This window comes from Sceloporus undulatus, chromosome 2 (genome assembly GCF_019175285.1).
Source record: "Sceloporus undulatus isolate JIND9_A2432 ecotype Alabama chromosome 2, SceUnd_v1.1, whole genome shotgun sequence".
Taxonomy (NCBI): domain Eukaryota; kingdom Metazoa; phylum Chordata; class Lepidosauria; order Squamata; family Phrynosomatidae; genus Sceloporus; species Sceloporus undulatus.
In genome coordinates, this window is record NC_056523.1 from 150,321,191 (window position 1) to 150,334,611 (window position 13,421).

Below are 13,421 nucleotides of genomic sequence, written 5' to 3' on the forward strand. Positions count from 1 at the left end.
ACTTCAATCCCTCTCCAAGATAACCATTTGTGCATAGGGAAGGATTTTTCTAGGTTTCCTGGCACACAACTCTTCACAAGTGTACTAAATGTGTCCGAATAGAGCTGAAGTTTCTCCACTCCCCTGAGATCCTGCATGGTCCAATATCATGGGATGGAGAAAACCGTGATTTTTTTGTAAAATACATTCAGCACAGGGAAAGAGACTGCTGCAATATCCCTAACATCTGCCACCTATGAGAACAGACAGGTGTATCCATTGCAGAATCCATAATGACAATGGTTTCCTCTGCTTATCTCTGCATACAAAGTGAGAGGGGAGTGGAAATGGATTCATGCAAACACCAAGCAGATGGGAAAAAACTGAGTTTCTTCCTCACTAGAGCAAGAAGATAAGAGTTATCTGATCTCCAGAGTCCAAATAATGAGACTAGGGACTGGAACAAGTTGAGACCAAAGAATGAACACCAAAGAGATGAAGAGGAAAAGGAGCAGCAGCAAAATATCAACTGCCACATACGTTTTAGTGGAAACTTTCCTCATGGACATAAGATTATTATTTGCAAGAATACTCTACTAGGGCAATGTAACTCAGGCAACTGTGGCCAACAAAGTCAAACACAACCCACAGCCATGTATTGTGGTAGCCTGCCAAGTACTTGGCAACCTTCCTATTTCTGTAGGAAAAACTAGGATCATCAAAGCTCTGGGTGCCTGCCATTCATATCCAGTGGATTATATTTGGTTTGGTGAATTCTGCAGTCCCTGGAATAGAGCTAGATATCCAGATGTCCTGGCTGTCATTGGGTTCATGTGTCTTCTAGAAGAAATAGATGTTTGCCCTCACAAATATACAGAATTTACCAAAATTAAGGCAATGGCATTGGGGTCATGAGAGTTCTTGTGAGACACTGGAACACAATAGTTGTTCTCTTCTCTATATAGTAATGAGATGGATGGATTTTGATTATTAATATCCCCGCAATTGATTTATAGAAATGGTTGCACTGTGGATATATAGAAATGAGCTTTTGGAGTCAGTGCCTTGTGAAAAAGAAAAAATACTGAATAGGATTTGCAGTAGAAATGTTTAGAGAACAAGATGACCTTTGTAGGCATCTAGCTTGCTTTGAAAGCCAAAACAATAAGAGGCAGCATCCTTGGATGAGAAAGCAACACATAGGCGATAAGAGTGATTAAATATTCCAAATGTGCCTAAAATGTATTTTAATGTATTCAAAAATCTGTGCTTTGATTGTAAGAAAGTTTTGTACATTTGCACTTGAACCAGCCAATAGAATGTATGTTAGGGACCTCCTTGTTTGAATTACTATATAGACAGCCATTTTCCTTTGTTCTAAGTCTCAACATTTGGAAAAGTTTATTTCCACTGAAGTCTGCCGGCAATAAACAATTTTTGGATTCTCAGCATTCTGGGTCCTGTTGTCTCTCTGCTCTGTCAAGCTGGTGGACTTAGTGAGAGAAAGTCCAGGCTTTTAAGGATCCCACAACAGTAATAGATCTAGTCACACTGCAAAACCTCTCCACTCCACCCAGTGTTCACACACACACACACACACACACACTATACTTTTCTGAAACATCCAACATAAGTTTTGTGTGGCTCAGAATTGACATCTTGTGTTTTAAACACTAGCTGTTCCAAATGAAAGGTATTGCCCTAGTTGCCTGGGGTTTTTATTTTATGTTGTTCATGTTGCTCTGTTCCATTGGACTTGGATCTATGTGAAGGACAGCAAAATCCTGAAAGTTTTGACTTTCATATATAAAATAAGCTTCCATCTGTCATAGTTACAGATAAAAGCTTAAGATGTGAAAGTGTTAGTTGTAAATAACAGAGGCTAGTGAATATCTGAGCAGAGTTTACAGTGTTCAGGAAAAACATTTTTCATTGTCTACCATTCCTTGTCCATCACCATGAATTCCAGTCACTGTTCCGCAACCACCTCCTCAACAGTATTCTGTGGTTATCAACCTTATTTTAGTTTGTACCTTTACCTCTCAAGGAAATCCCACAATCTGCAAAATGCTCAGAGATTTGTAATTTGAGTAAAGAATTTGGCAAAATTATTGTATTTGCCAATATCCCATCCCAGGAGAAATGTTGGGTATAAATCCAATAAAAAAAATAAATCCAAATATTATTAAATGTAGGGTTTATGGACATAGAAAATGCAGCTATATTAAGACTAAAATCTTGAGCCTTCAGTTTGTTACCTCCAGAACAACTACACAGATTTTTGTAAAGATGTATTATCTGCATGCATGTTGGCTGTTACCACTATTTCCTTGGTGTCTAGAATGTGCCATGGTGGACTACTCTGCAAAAACAGTGGTTGTACTTGTGGCTAATAATTGCAGTTGGTCATACTAAAAGAAGTTGCAGAACTTGATAGAGTTTTGGGAAATCTCAAACTTTGTTCTTCTACCAGTGAACGTAAATCATGATGTCCAGTTTCCCACATCCAAATCCTTCTTCAATTTTAGGTTGTTGCTGTGGTTTTTTTCAAATGATATATGCTAAGGCTAGGTCACCTGAGGTTGAAGAAAGGCCAATTTCCTGGTTATAGAGCACCTGGAGATGTGATGAGGGTACCGACTGAGATTTTGACAGTATTTAGCTCTGCAGTGGACTGGCATCTAAAAGTTCAGTGATGATTCCTTAAGAAAATACATAAAGATGTCTCAGTGCTTTTCTGTTCCAGACTAATGCTCCCAACCCTCTTAAGGTTAAATTAAAAAGGGGGATTAATAACATATCACCCACGTTCACCATTGTGCAACCACACTCTCTTCTTTTGTCTTCTTCTGGTGCTAATATTAAGAGAGGATGTAAAAGCCTCTAATGTAGCACACAAATTCTCCCCCCCCCCCCCAAACTCATTTGCCATGTGTATGCCATGGTGTGCTTACCTCTCTGACTATGTGTCTGTGTGTCAGACAAAAGCCTCATTATCCCCCCAGCATCTTCTCAGACATTTAATTGCATGCTGACTGCAAGAAAAGATTGAGCTCAGAAAGATGTTTTGTTTTTAAAGCTGTACATGAGGAAAGCTGGAGGGGGGGGGGGGACAAAAGCAGTTTATGTTGATCTACCAAAGTCCTGGCTAAACTTACTTTCATCCTGATTTAAACAGCTTGGTGATGCCATAGGATAGTACTACTTGGCTTCATAATTAGTTGCCAACTTTTAGTTTCAATCAGAGCTTGGAAATATTACTTTCTTGACTTCAGCTCACAGAATCCCCAGCCATTACATGTACACAAAGGCATGTGGTGGAGTCCCAGCTGTATTGGATTAAACAGATGTGAATATTTTGTTCACCATTCACTGCTTTGTCAAGAAAGAAAATGCAAACAGAAGAGAAAATGGGCGGACCTCAAATGACACTGATATGCGACATATATATTCATTATAGATCAAACAGCATAATATTGCATAAGACATTTGTATTGAAAACTGTATTAAAAGATACAGAATGCTGGCACAACGATAAAATCAATAGCCATGCATATCACAAAAGGTGAAACAGTCTATGTCAATATAGCGATTCAGCAGTAAGTGGAATTTAAATCTGCAGAAAAGCACTTCCACACTTAGCTTGAACTGAGTCAAACCACCAGTCCATTGAATTCTGTGCTGCCTACACTGACTGTCAGTGGTTCTCCAAGGCTTCATATTAGGGTCTTTTCCAGTTCTATCTGGTATTACTGGGAGCAGAATCCAAGATCTCCTGCAGGCAGTTCATGTGGTGTACTACAAAACTATGGCCCAGCTCCCCTTGCTAATAAAATTATAGAGACATGTAGCTAGTCTGTAGTAGCAGTATGTTTGAAAAATAAAAGAAGCAACAAAAGATGCAGCAATTTGGGGCAGACAATTCATGACTTAGCTGAACTGAGTGTCTGGCTCCATACAGATTCAGTTTTTATATAGGGCTTAATTAACTCTCTTAAGCTGTTACTGCTACTAAACCCTGAGTTTTTATCCACAATTCTGAAATCTCTTCAGGTCAAAACTCTGTTGGAGGCTGGTCAGCCTACAATCGGAATTGCAGGGGGATTCAGGAGTTCAGTCGCATTTATCACTGAATTACTATATTGACATATACTGTCTGCATATTGTGATAAGCATGATTGACAGTTTTGTTATTGTGCTGACACTCTGAATTGTCTAATAGGCAGCTTTCAAAACTATCAGTAGTAGTAGCACAAGCAGTAGCATTCTTTCATATGGTTTGATATCTTTGAGTTAGGTTTGTTGCATACCTTATTGAACACACCATTTTCCTTTCGCTCTTTCCCATCCATTTCTGATACAATATTTGTTTTTTATCCATTTCTGAGGTTATGTTTACAAATATGATTGTTTGCAGTATGTCATCCTCCCCAATCACCTGATGCCATTTCTTCTAATTTCTGAAATGAAGAGATTACCATGGGATCAGGTGATTTCATGGGTCTACCCACCCACCCACCCCTACAACTTTGAGTATCAAAGCAACAGTAGCTGGGGTTGCTTCTGATGCTTGTTATCCAACCTGGTTATTGTTGCATTCCTTCAAGTCAACTCCAGTTTATGATGACCCTGCGATAGGATTTTCTTGGCAAGATTTATTCAGAGGAGGTTTGCCATTGCCTTCTTCTGAGACTGATAGAATGTGACTTGTCCAAGGTCATCCAGTGGTTTTCTATGGCATGAATCCGCATGTCTTGCAGCTTTGATCCAACACTCACAACATTACATCACACTGGCTCTCTTCTGGTTTGGAATATGCTTTGTGTTTCCCAGTTTCCATCTGCTGTCCACAAGTCAGTCCTATAGTTCAGCTATTATGGCCATTCCTAAATCAGAGCTTACAGGGTTGAAATTATTTGGTTTCTGTGTTTTCTAGCAACACTGCTGAAATAACCAGAGTGAGGGGAAGAAAAAAGTGGGAAGACTGTGTATCCACTCTTGTCACCACTGAAGAATCATGCCATCATTTCTGGCTGCAACCTCATTAGCCATGTGCAGAAGGCATTTTATATTGGCAAGAATTATTATGATGTCACAGTCCATTCCATGCCCCTTCCTACACACAAAGCACAAGTATTCTGTCATGATGATTCTATAACACATAGGGATGTGTGCCTCTCCCAATGTTGTTAGACTGTATTTACCATCATCCATCACAACTCACTGTGTTGGTCAGGGCTACTGGAAGCTGCAATCCAACAAGTTTTGGAGAGCCAAATATTCCTCATCCCTACCCTAGCATCTCCACTAGCAGCACAGCTAATGCCAAAGAGTCTTTTCCATCATGGAAATGGCATGCACAAGGCCTGTTCCTCACCAGGAATTCTGGGACTTTTAGATCCAGTCACTGGTAGGAAAAGATGCTTCGTCACTACATTCTGGGAATCCTCCCCACCATTGTTTCCTGTCACTATCCTAAACCAGGCTGTGGTGGCAGCAGCTATATGACTGAAGACTATCTAGGCTTCCATATACCATGTAGTATCTGAACTGGGCTCATTCTGAGCTTGCCTGCAAACATTCAGGAAGATGGCCTTCTCAAAGTGGTTGCGTGCTTTACATGTTACACACACAGACCTGTGGGATTGTGAACAATGAGTATCAGCTACAAAGAGCAGTTTATGAGTCTAGATGCTTATTAGGATTGAAGTAAGAAAGTAAGGAGAATCTCATCATCTAGCTTTTTTCTCTTTCTTCTTACTTCAGTACAGCTCCTCAGTTCTGTGTTTCCATTTTATATTCCTCTGATGGCGTTTGGTGTAGAACTCCCAGTTTCTTTTGGTTTCTAAGTAATGTGTGTGTGTTTTAATTGTTATGTGGTTTTCTGGTCGTTGCTGTTTTTTTAAGGCTCATAGTGAGGGGGCTCCATTGTGATCTAGTTCATGTTTTTGGTTTGCTTGTAAATGATGAAGACATTGAAATAATCAAAGTTTTCCTACACCTTGGATCAGTCATTAATCAAGATAGAGACTTCAGTCAAGAGAAAGAGTTGAAAGAGAAAATATCAAGGAACTAGACAAGATCTTCAAGTGTAAAGATACATCACTGAATACTAAAGTCAGGATTGCCCATGCTATCATATTTCTGATTTCAATGCATGGTTGTCAAAGCTGGACAGTGAAGAAAGCGGATAGGAAGAGAATCAAGTCATTTGAAATGTGATGCTGGAGGAGAGTTCTACAGATGTGATTGATTGCCAAAAAAGGCAAATAAATGGTTCCAAGAGGAAGCCAAGACTAAATTTTCCTTATAAGCCCAGATGACTCAACTATGGAGATTATCACACTGTTCTTAAATAGTGGAATAGAAGCAGGATTTTAACTGTAATGGCGGGTTCCAACTGCACAACCTTGTGGCTAGACAGTAGCTATCATGCAGTCATCTATGCTTCTGCCTCTACTTTTAATGAATGGGGAAATCCTGTGAATAGCTGTTAATTGTGCTGTTTACCCATTATTGAAGTATGTGCGACAGGTCATTCCTGGGCTAATTCAGAGATTGATGATCTCATATGATGTGAATGGGCATTACTCCCATTTTACCGCCTCCTTGTCCCACCCAACATCCACAAACATTCTGCATTGGGTGCTGAGAAGAGAAGGAAGTATTGAGAAACAGGTTTCTCTGCACACAGACACACACTCCCAATAAAGGCAAGATTACCTTGCAAGATTGCAGAATATGGCAGCTAGGTTAGTCACTGGATGCCCCAGGACTAGCCACATAACACCTATTTTGCAAGATCTTCACTGGCTGCCCATTCGCTTCCGAGCCCAATACAAGGTGTTGGTTATTACCTATAAAGCCCTAAATGGCTTGGGCCCAGGGTACTTGGAGGACCGCCTCTCCCCATATAATCCGCCCCGCACTCTCAGATCGGCTGGGAAGCAATTGTTGAGGGTTCCTAATACGAAGTACACCGTGACTGCACAGAGGGCGTTTTCCAACTCAGCCCCGCAGCTTTGGAACTCTCTTCCCGGCAAGCTCCACTCGATTACCTCCCTTGACCTGTTTAGGAAGAAGCTGAAGGCCTACCTCTTCCAACAGGCTTTCCCCCAGGCGTTGTGACATCTGGTCTCTCCCCTTCACACTAGCACTTTTAAGCTAGTTATTGTTGTGGTTTTTAATGTTTGTAATTTTTTTATCTTGTTTTTAAAATTTGATGCATTGTTATGTGATTTTATAATGTAGATACTGTTGTAAATTGTACATTGTTTAGTACCCTTGTTGTAACCTGCTTTGATCTCTTTGGAAAAGCGGGCTATAAATAAACAGTATTATTATTATTATTATTATTATTATTATTATTATTATTATTACCTGCTCATGGGGAGGCATTCATTTTTTGTTTGGGAGAAGAAAGGGGAGGACAAGCAGAAAGGGCAGGGAGGTGAGGATAAGGGGAAATGGGGAAGAGAGCATGCACCTCAATGGTGCAAAAAGCCCCATCTCACTATTGAAGGGAAGTGCAGTATTAAAAGTTCCCAAACCATATGTTTTCAGGGGGTTTTAACAATGTGATTGTGGCAAGAGTGAAGCAGAACTGAAGCTCATGTGATATCTCCTAAGACTGGACGTATCAGTCCTGGTGGCACAATGGGCCCTGGTGGCACAGTGGTTAAATGCCTGTACTGCAACCACTCATTCACTCACAAACCACAAGGTTGTGAGTTCAATCCCAGCTAGGGGCTCGGGGTTGACTCAGCCTGGTATCCTTTGGAGATCACTAAAATGAGTATCCAGCTTGTTGTAAGCAATTAGCTTACACATTGTAAGCTGTTTAAGAAATGCTTAAGTGCTCTGATAAGTGGTATAAAAATGTACTTGCTATTGCTATTGCTAAGACATGAGTCATTAGAAAAGATAACGATGCTTGGTGAGTAGAAGGCAGTAGGAAAAGGGGAAGACCATATTACAGACAGATAGATTCAACTATGGAAGCTACAATTGTGAGCCTGCAAAACCTGAGCAGACCTTTTGATAACAATATGACCTGGAAGTCTGTCATTCAATGGTCAATATACTGTAAGTCAGAGTGAGGGGAGGGGAGTTAGTGCTTTACTGCTGCTGCTGATTTTTTTTTTTTACAGAAACTGAAAAAGAGTTGTTGATTTCCTGGTTTCTCATGGCTTCCAGGGAAGGCAACAGTGAAAGCTGAAGCTTCTGGTGCTTTTAGCTGGCTGAAAGGCTTCTGGAATGTGTGAGAGATTAAGGCTGGTAGTTAGCTGTGAAGATCATAGGCTGAAGGAGTTTTGGCAAGGTTCAAATGGCTTTTGGCATTCAAGAAGTGCTTTATTTAGTGCTGTATTTAGGAGGAAGCAAATGTGGGGCTTTGGTAATGGCAGGCATTTCACAGAAACTAGTGACAGGATCTGTGATATATAAACTACTGTTGGGTTTTTTTAGGGCCCCAAGAAAAATTAGATTCTAAATCTATTTCCAAATGTGGCTAAATGTCCTAAGCATTGTATTATGTTTGTCTACATTTTTATACACACAAACAATGAACATTACAGCACTTGGCTGCCTCCTCCTCCTCCTCCTGAGGGATGGTGTGTGCAGACGTTCCCATGCTATTTTAGACTCAGGGCTCCAAGAATTGTTACCTTATGTCCAGATGAACTATTCTGCAACGTATCATTAGTGGTGACAGTAAAATTCTCTTGAGCCAACTCTAGATGTTCATGAGGCCTGCCTCAAAAGGAGGGTTGAAGAGTACAAGTAACCAAATTCTCCTCCATCTCAGATAAAATCTTGTTTGTTGTTAGCCGCCTTGGTCCAATGCAGGGAGAGGCGGGGTACAAATAATAATAATAATAATAATAATAATAATAATAATAATAATAACAACAACAACAATCTGAAGCAAAGAATTTCTTTTCCCTTCTCTTGTCCCCATCAAAACTCTTCACTAGTCTCTGATGCCCAAAACATATCTCTCCTTCCCTTCCCACCTGTGTTGATGTAAAAAACTGAAGCAGCATGCCCAGAAAATGAAGGGAGGGTTTTTCTTTTCCTCTTCCCCACAAGAGAGGGAAAGAATATTCATAATTGTTTATTTCCCAGCTTGAAGAATGGGGTTTGTGACTGTCAGGAAACCCAGTCAGGAAGAATATTAAACCAACAAGAATCTGGCACAGTTTTCTCCATGTATTAGAATATCCTGAAGAGTTGCAGAGGAATTACTCTGTGTATAAAAACACATAGGTATTCTTTGCACACACAAAAATCCCATTTCCTGTGTACTGTGCCCCATCTTCTGTGCAGAAAACAGTTTTTTACATACAAAACTCCCCACATGTTTTTCTACACAGAACAAATCATCCGTGGCATTTTTGGGCATTCAAATACAGGAGAAATACTGTGGCGCAATTTGTTTTCTCTTGCAGCCAGGAGAAAAGTACTATAATTATTTGTCACTGTGAGCAAAGACAAAATATTCAAGGATTTACATCTCACTTAGACGACAGTTTAACAGTTAGCTGTTAAAATAGTTTAATTCTATTATAATGTTAACTTTCTCTTTTAATGTTAACTTTTGTATGCTTTTAATTGATTTGTTCTTTTAAACTGTGAACTGCTTTGAGTCCGAATTTTGGAGGGGCAGTGGGACATAAATAAATTCTATAACCATAATTATAATCACAATTAACACACTAGCCTTAATACTATTAGTAGAATACTGTTAATAGTCCAACAAAGGTAGCCCTGTTGAATCAGTAGGGTTTATATAAGTGTTGACTCCCCATTCAACAGTTGATTCAATAGATCTACTGTAGTTTAGACTAACTACTAGGAGGATTCAGAATGTTGCAACAATGCTACTGACTGAGGCCTAAGGAGTTTCATGTTATAAAAATAGTTCCCATGCTATTTCCAGGCACAACTGAAAGTGTTGGCAGTACTAAACCACTTGAGACCTAGTTACATTAAAATTCACTTTTTTGCCACATGAGATTGGCCATGTTTTAAAACACTTAGTGAGAGCATCCACTATCTGAAATACCACCCATCTGAGTGAAGGCCTCCTTGGTGGTAGTTTCCAGGCTAATTCCTTCCTGAGCAAGGCTTGGGTGCTTCTCTCTTGAATGACCCTCTCAGCAAGCCAGAACATTAAAAAAAAAATTAAATGGATATATAAATGGACTCATAAATATGCTGAAGTTGTTTTAATTGGTTCCTTGTATTGATGCTTTGCCTGTTGATTATGCTTTCTGGTTTGTTGTTGTTGTTGTTGTTGTTTTTTGCTTTATTGCCTGTGTATATTTATTTATTGCACAGGGTTGTGTTTTTATTGTACTTCTGTCATTGTTTTAGCCACCTTGAGCACCATTGGATGGAAAGGCAGAACAGAAGTTTTCCAAAGAAAAAGTAAAAAAAAATATTAACAATAGGGCAGGTTGTTTTTTTTAAAACAGTCTTCTCTTCCCCTCTCACACATCTACTCTGGACTTTGCATATCTAAGACATCTTTCTTCAATCACATGCAGACATTTTCTTCATCAAGTAGACATCTCTTGAGGATATTCCTCACCCTGCTCTTATCCTGGTTGTATGTATGCATACATGGCTGTCCCACTTTTCTCCTAAGCTGTATCCATGAATAGAACTTTTGGTACTGGCCTGACTGCTCTGGTGATAACTATTTTGTTCCTGTTTCCTGTGCGAGCTGCAATTACTCCCGTTGATCTCTTCCTAGTTATTTGTGTTTCTTTTGTTCTTCCAGCTCTCTTTCTTTCTCTCTTGCAGTTTTAGTGAATATAAAAGTGTAACAAGATCAGGCTGGTCTATTGAGATTCTGTCCCTAGTCCCCTTGCATAGACCAAAAGGAAGGGCATAGAATCTATTACAAGAATACAAGGTTCTTAATACACTGCATAAATAACACCATGCAGAAAAGACTCTGTAAACAAGTATATGATTCATGTGTGTTATTAATAAACAGATATAAATAAAGGCTGTCCTCAAATATTAAATCATTCTTACATTGCTGGATTCATTTCCAACCAGATTGTCTTCCTCAGCAGCTTCTGCATTCAGATAAATAATATGCCTGTGTAACAAAGTGGAAAGTTTCATGGATCCTCCAGGCAGGACTTGAATCATGGCCATAAGGTCAAAACATGTTCAACACCAGGAGGTGGAAATAGTATGGGAGGACATAGCTCCAGAATCCTTTATTGCAGGGCCTTCCATGTCTTTGATAGGGCAGGAAGATAATGCCCATCCCTGCGGTTTTAGGTCAAATCCCAGGATGGGGCCAAAGAGGTCTGTTTTAAAAATAACAATTGTGGTTCCTCATGTCACGTCAAAGTTTCCTGCATCTTCAGAGTCAGTCTGAATAGGAAAGAGACATAAAGCTTGTAGTGGCCTCCAGTCAGCAAAACAGTGGTTGAGAACTTAACAGTTCCTAAATGGGGAGGAACGGAACAATTAATTACATCCAGGAAGGGACTTGACCTGCATAGCCAGTCAACTAATAACTGCTGAAAAATCTGCGTTTTCACAGCTTTTGTGTTAATGCTTCCAGAAAAATAGGTTATAGGGGACAGAGGGAATTGTTTATTTGATCACTTTGGAATCCATCCCATCAGGGGTTTCCCTACTACTAACCGAAACAAGTTATTAATAACATTCATAAGCAAAGCCCATCTCTGTCACAAGAGGGCATTACATCAGAGGAGGATACTCTGACCAAAAACTATTTCTTATTAGCATGGCAAAAGTTTGTTTTGTTTTGGTTTTTCCTCCCCATAGGCTCCTCAGCAGTGATCCTTCTAGGATGTTTAGGATGTTTGGGACCTCCTGGGGCAACTGAATTAAGCCGACTATTTGGTTATTAGTACTGCTGGGGAGGTGGCAGTTTCTTCCCAGCTACGATCTGCTGGTACCCTGAAAGATTCAGCTTTCAAAGAGTGTTTCTTCCTGAACAGATGAGTGTAGGATTAAAGGGGTGGGTGTAGAAAAGCATTCTTATTTGGCAGTGGTTGCCTTCAAGTGCTTCCAGACTGCCTGGGAGAAGAGCATGTGGGTTTTGAGGAGAAGCTTTGGCTGTTCAAATAAACTTTGGGTTGTCTTTCCTGTATTGTATGTGTGGGTTCTGGGTCAAAAATAAACTCAAAGCAAACCAAGTATTTTGGGGGCTGCCCTGTGACACACCCACAGAACAAAGATGCAAAATGACAGATGAGAACATCAGCAAATAGCTCTGAGTCAGTTTAATCCACCCACATGAGATAGAAGAAGATTGTAGAATTGCTGGGGAGAAGAACTAAATACTCATTATGAAAAGCACAACCATCCATGCACCCCATCCTTGCTTCATCTTTTTCTTTCATTTTCCAAATATTTGTGCCCAGACTGGCTGGGTGCTGTGTACAGAACTCTAACAAGGATCCAAAAAGGCCTTGTGGGAACCAGCCTTTGATATTCTGCTGAGGTTCAAGGAGAAATGAGACACAAAAAAGAGGAAACATTTCATATCAAAAGTGACCCTGAGCCAGCACACCCATGTAGGTGGCTGTGTCAGGGCCCCTAGTTAGTACAGAACCCATGGCATTTGTTCCATCACATTGCACCACAACATTTTTATTTATTTAAAAAAATATTAATCTCATTTCTCAGGATGTCTTACACAATCCTTTAAAAGAAATAAAACCACCATCATAAAAACAATAGCTAATCATTAGAGCACACAACACATGCTAAAAGCAATAGCAAAGGTTGTAAATCAAAACTCACCACCAACAAATAAGGTTAACCAACAACAGAAAGAAATCCTTTGACAAGAAGTATCTTCATTCAACAGCAGACAGCTGGAGAGCATGGGAGAGAAATCTCTGGCCCTCTAAGGTTCTGGATCTGAATTTTCGAGGACTCACACAGCATAGGAACTGCGTGGCCCTCAAAATATTGCTGAAATATGACTCCTGGTATTCTTCACCACTGGCTGTGCCAGCTAGGGTTCAGTTCACAGGAGTTGTAGTTCCACAACATCTGGAGGGTTGCACAATTCCCACTGCTAGTCCAGTGGATCTCCAAGCTGCTCCTGTCACTAGAGCAGGAAGATATTCTTCTGTGCCCTACTTTTTTACCAACTGGAGAAAGCAGAATGATTTCATACCCCCCCCCCCCCCCCCCCCCCCCCCCCCCCCACACACATTTGTATGCCTTGCATGGGGAATGTGGTTGAATTGGATTGAGTTATCCTGCTGTCATTTCTGAGGAGTGATAGCATTTCTATCTCTGCACAAAGAAAGGGGAAAAGGCATTGGAAGAGAGGAAAGGCCAGATGATGGTAGAGGAGGGTGTGAATGAGCAGAACTCCACCCCAACGACACCATTCAGCCTGTCAATTTGATCCTAGGGGAGGGTTCAATCTG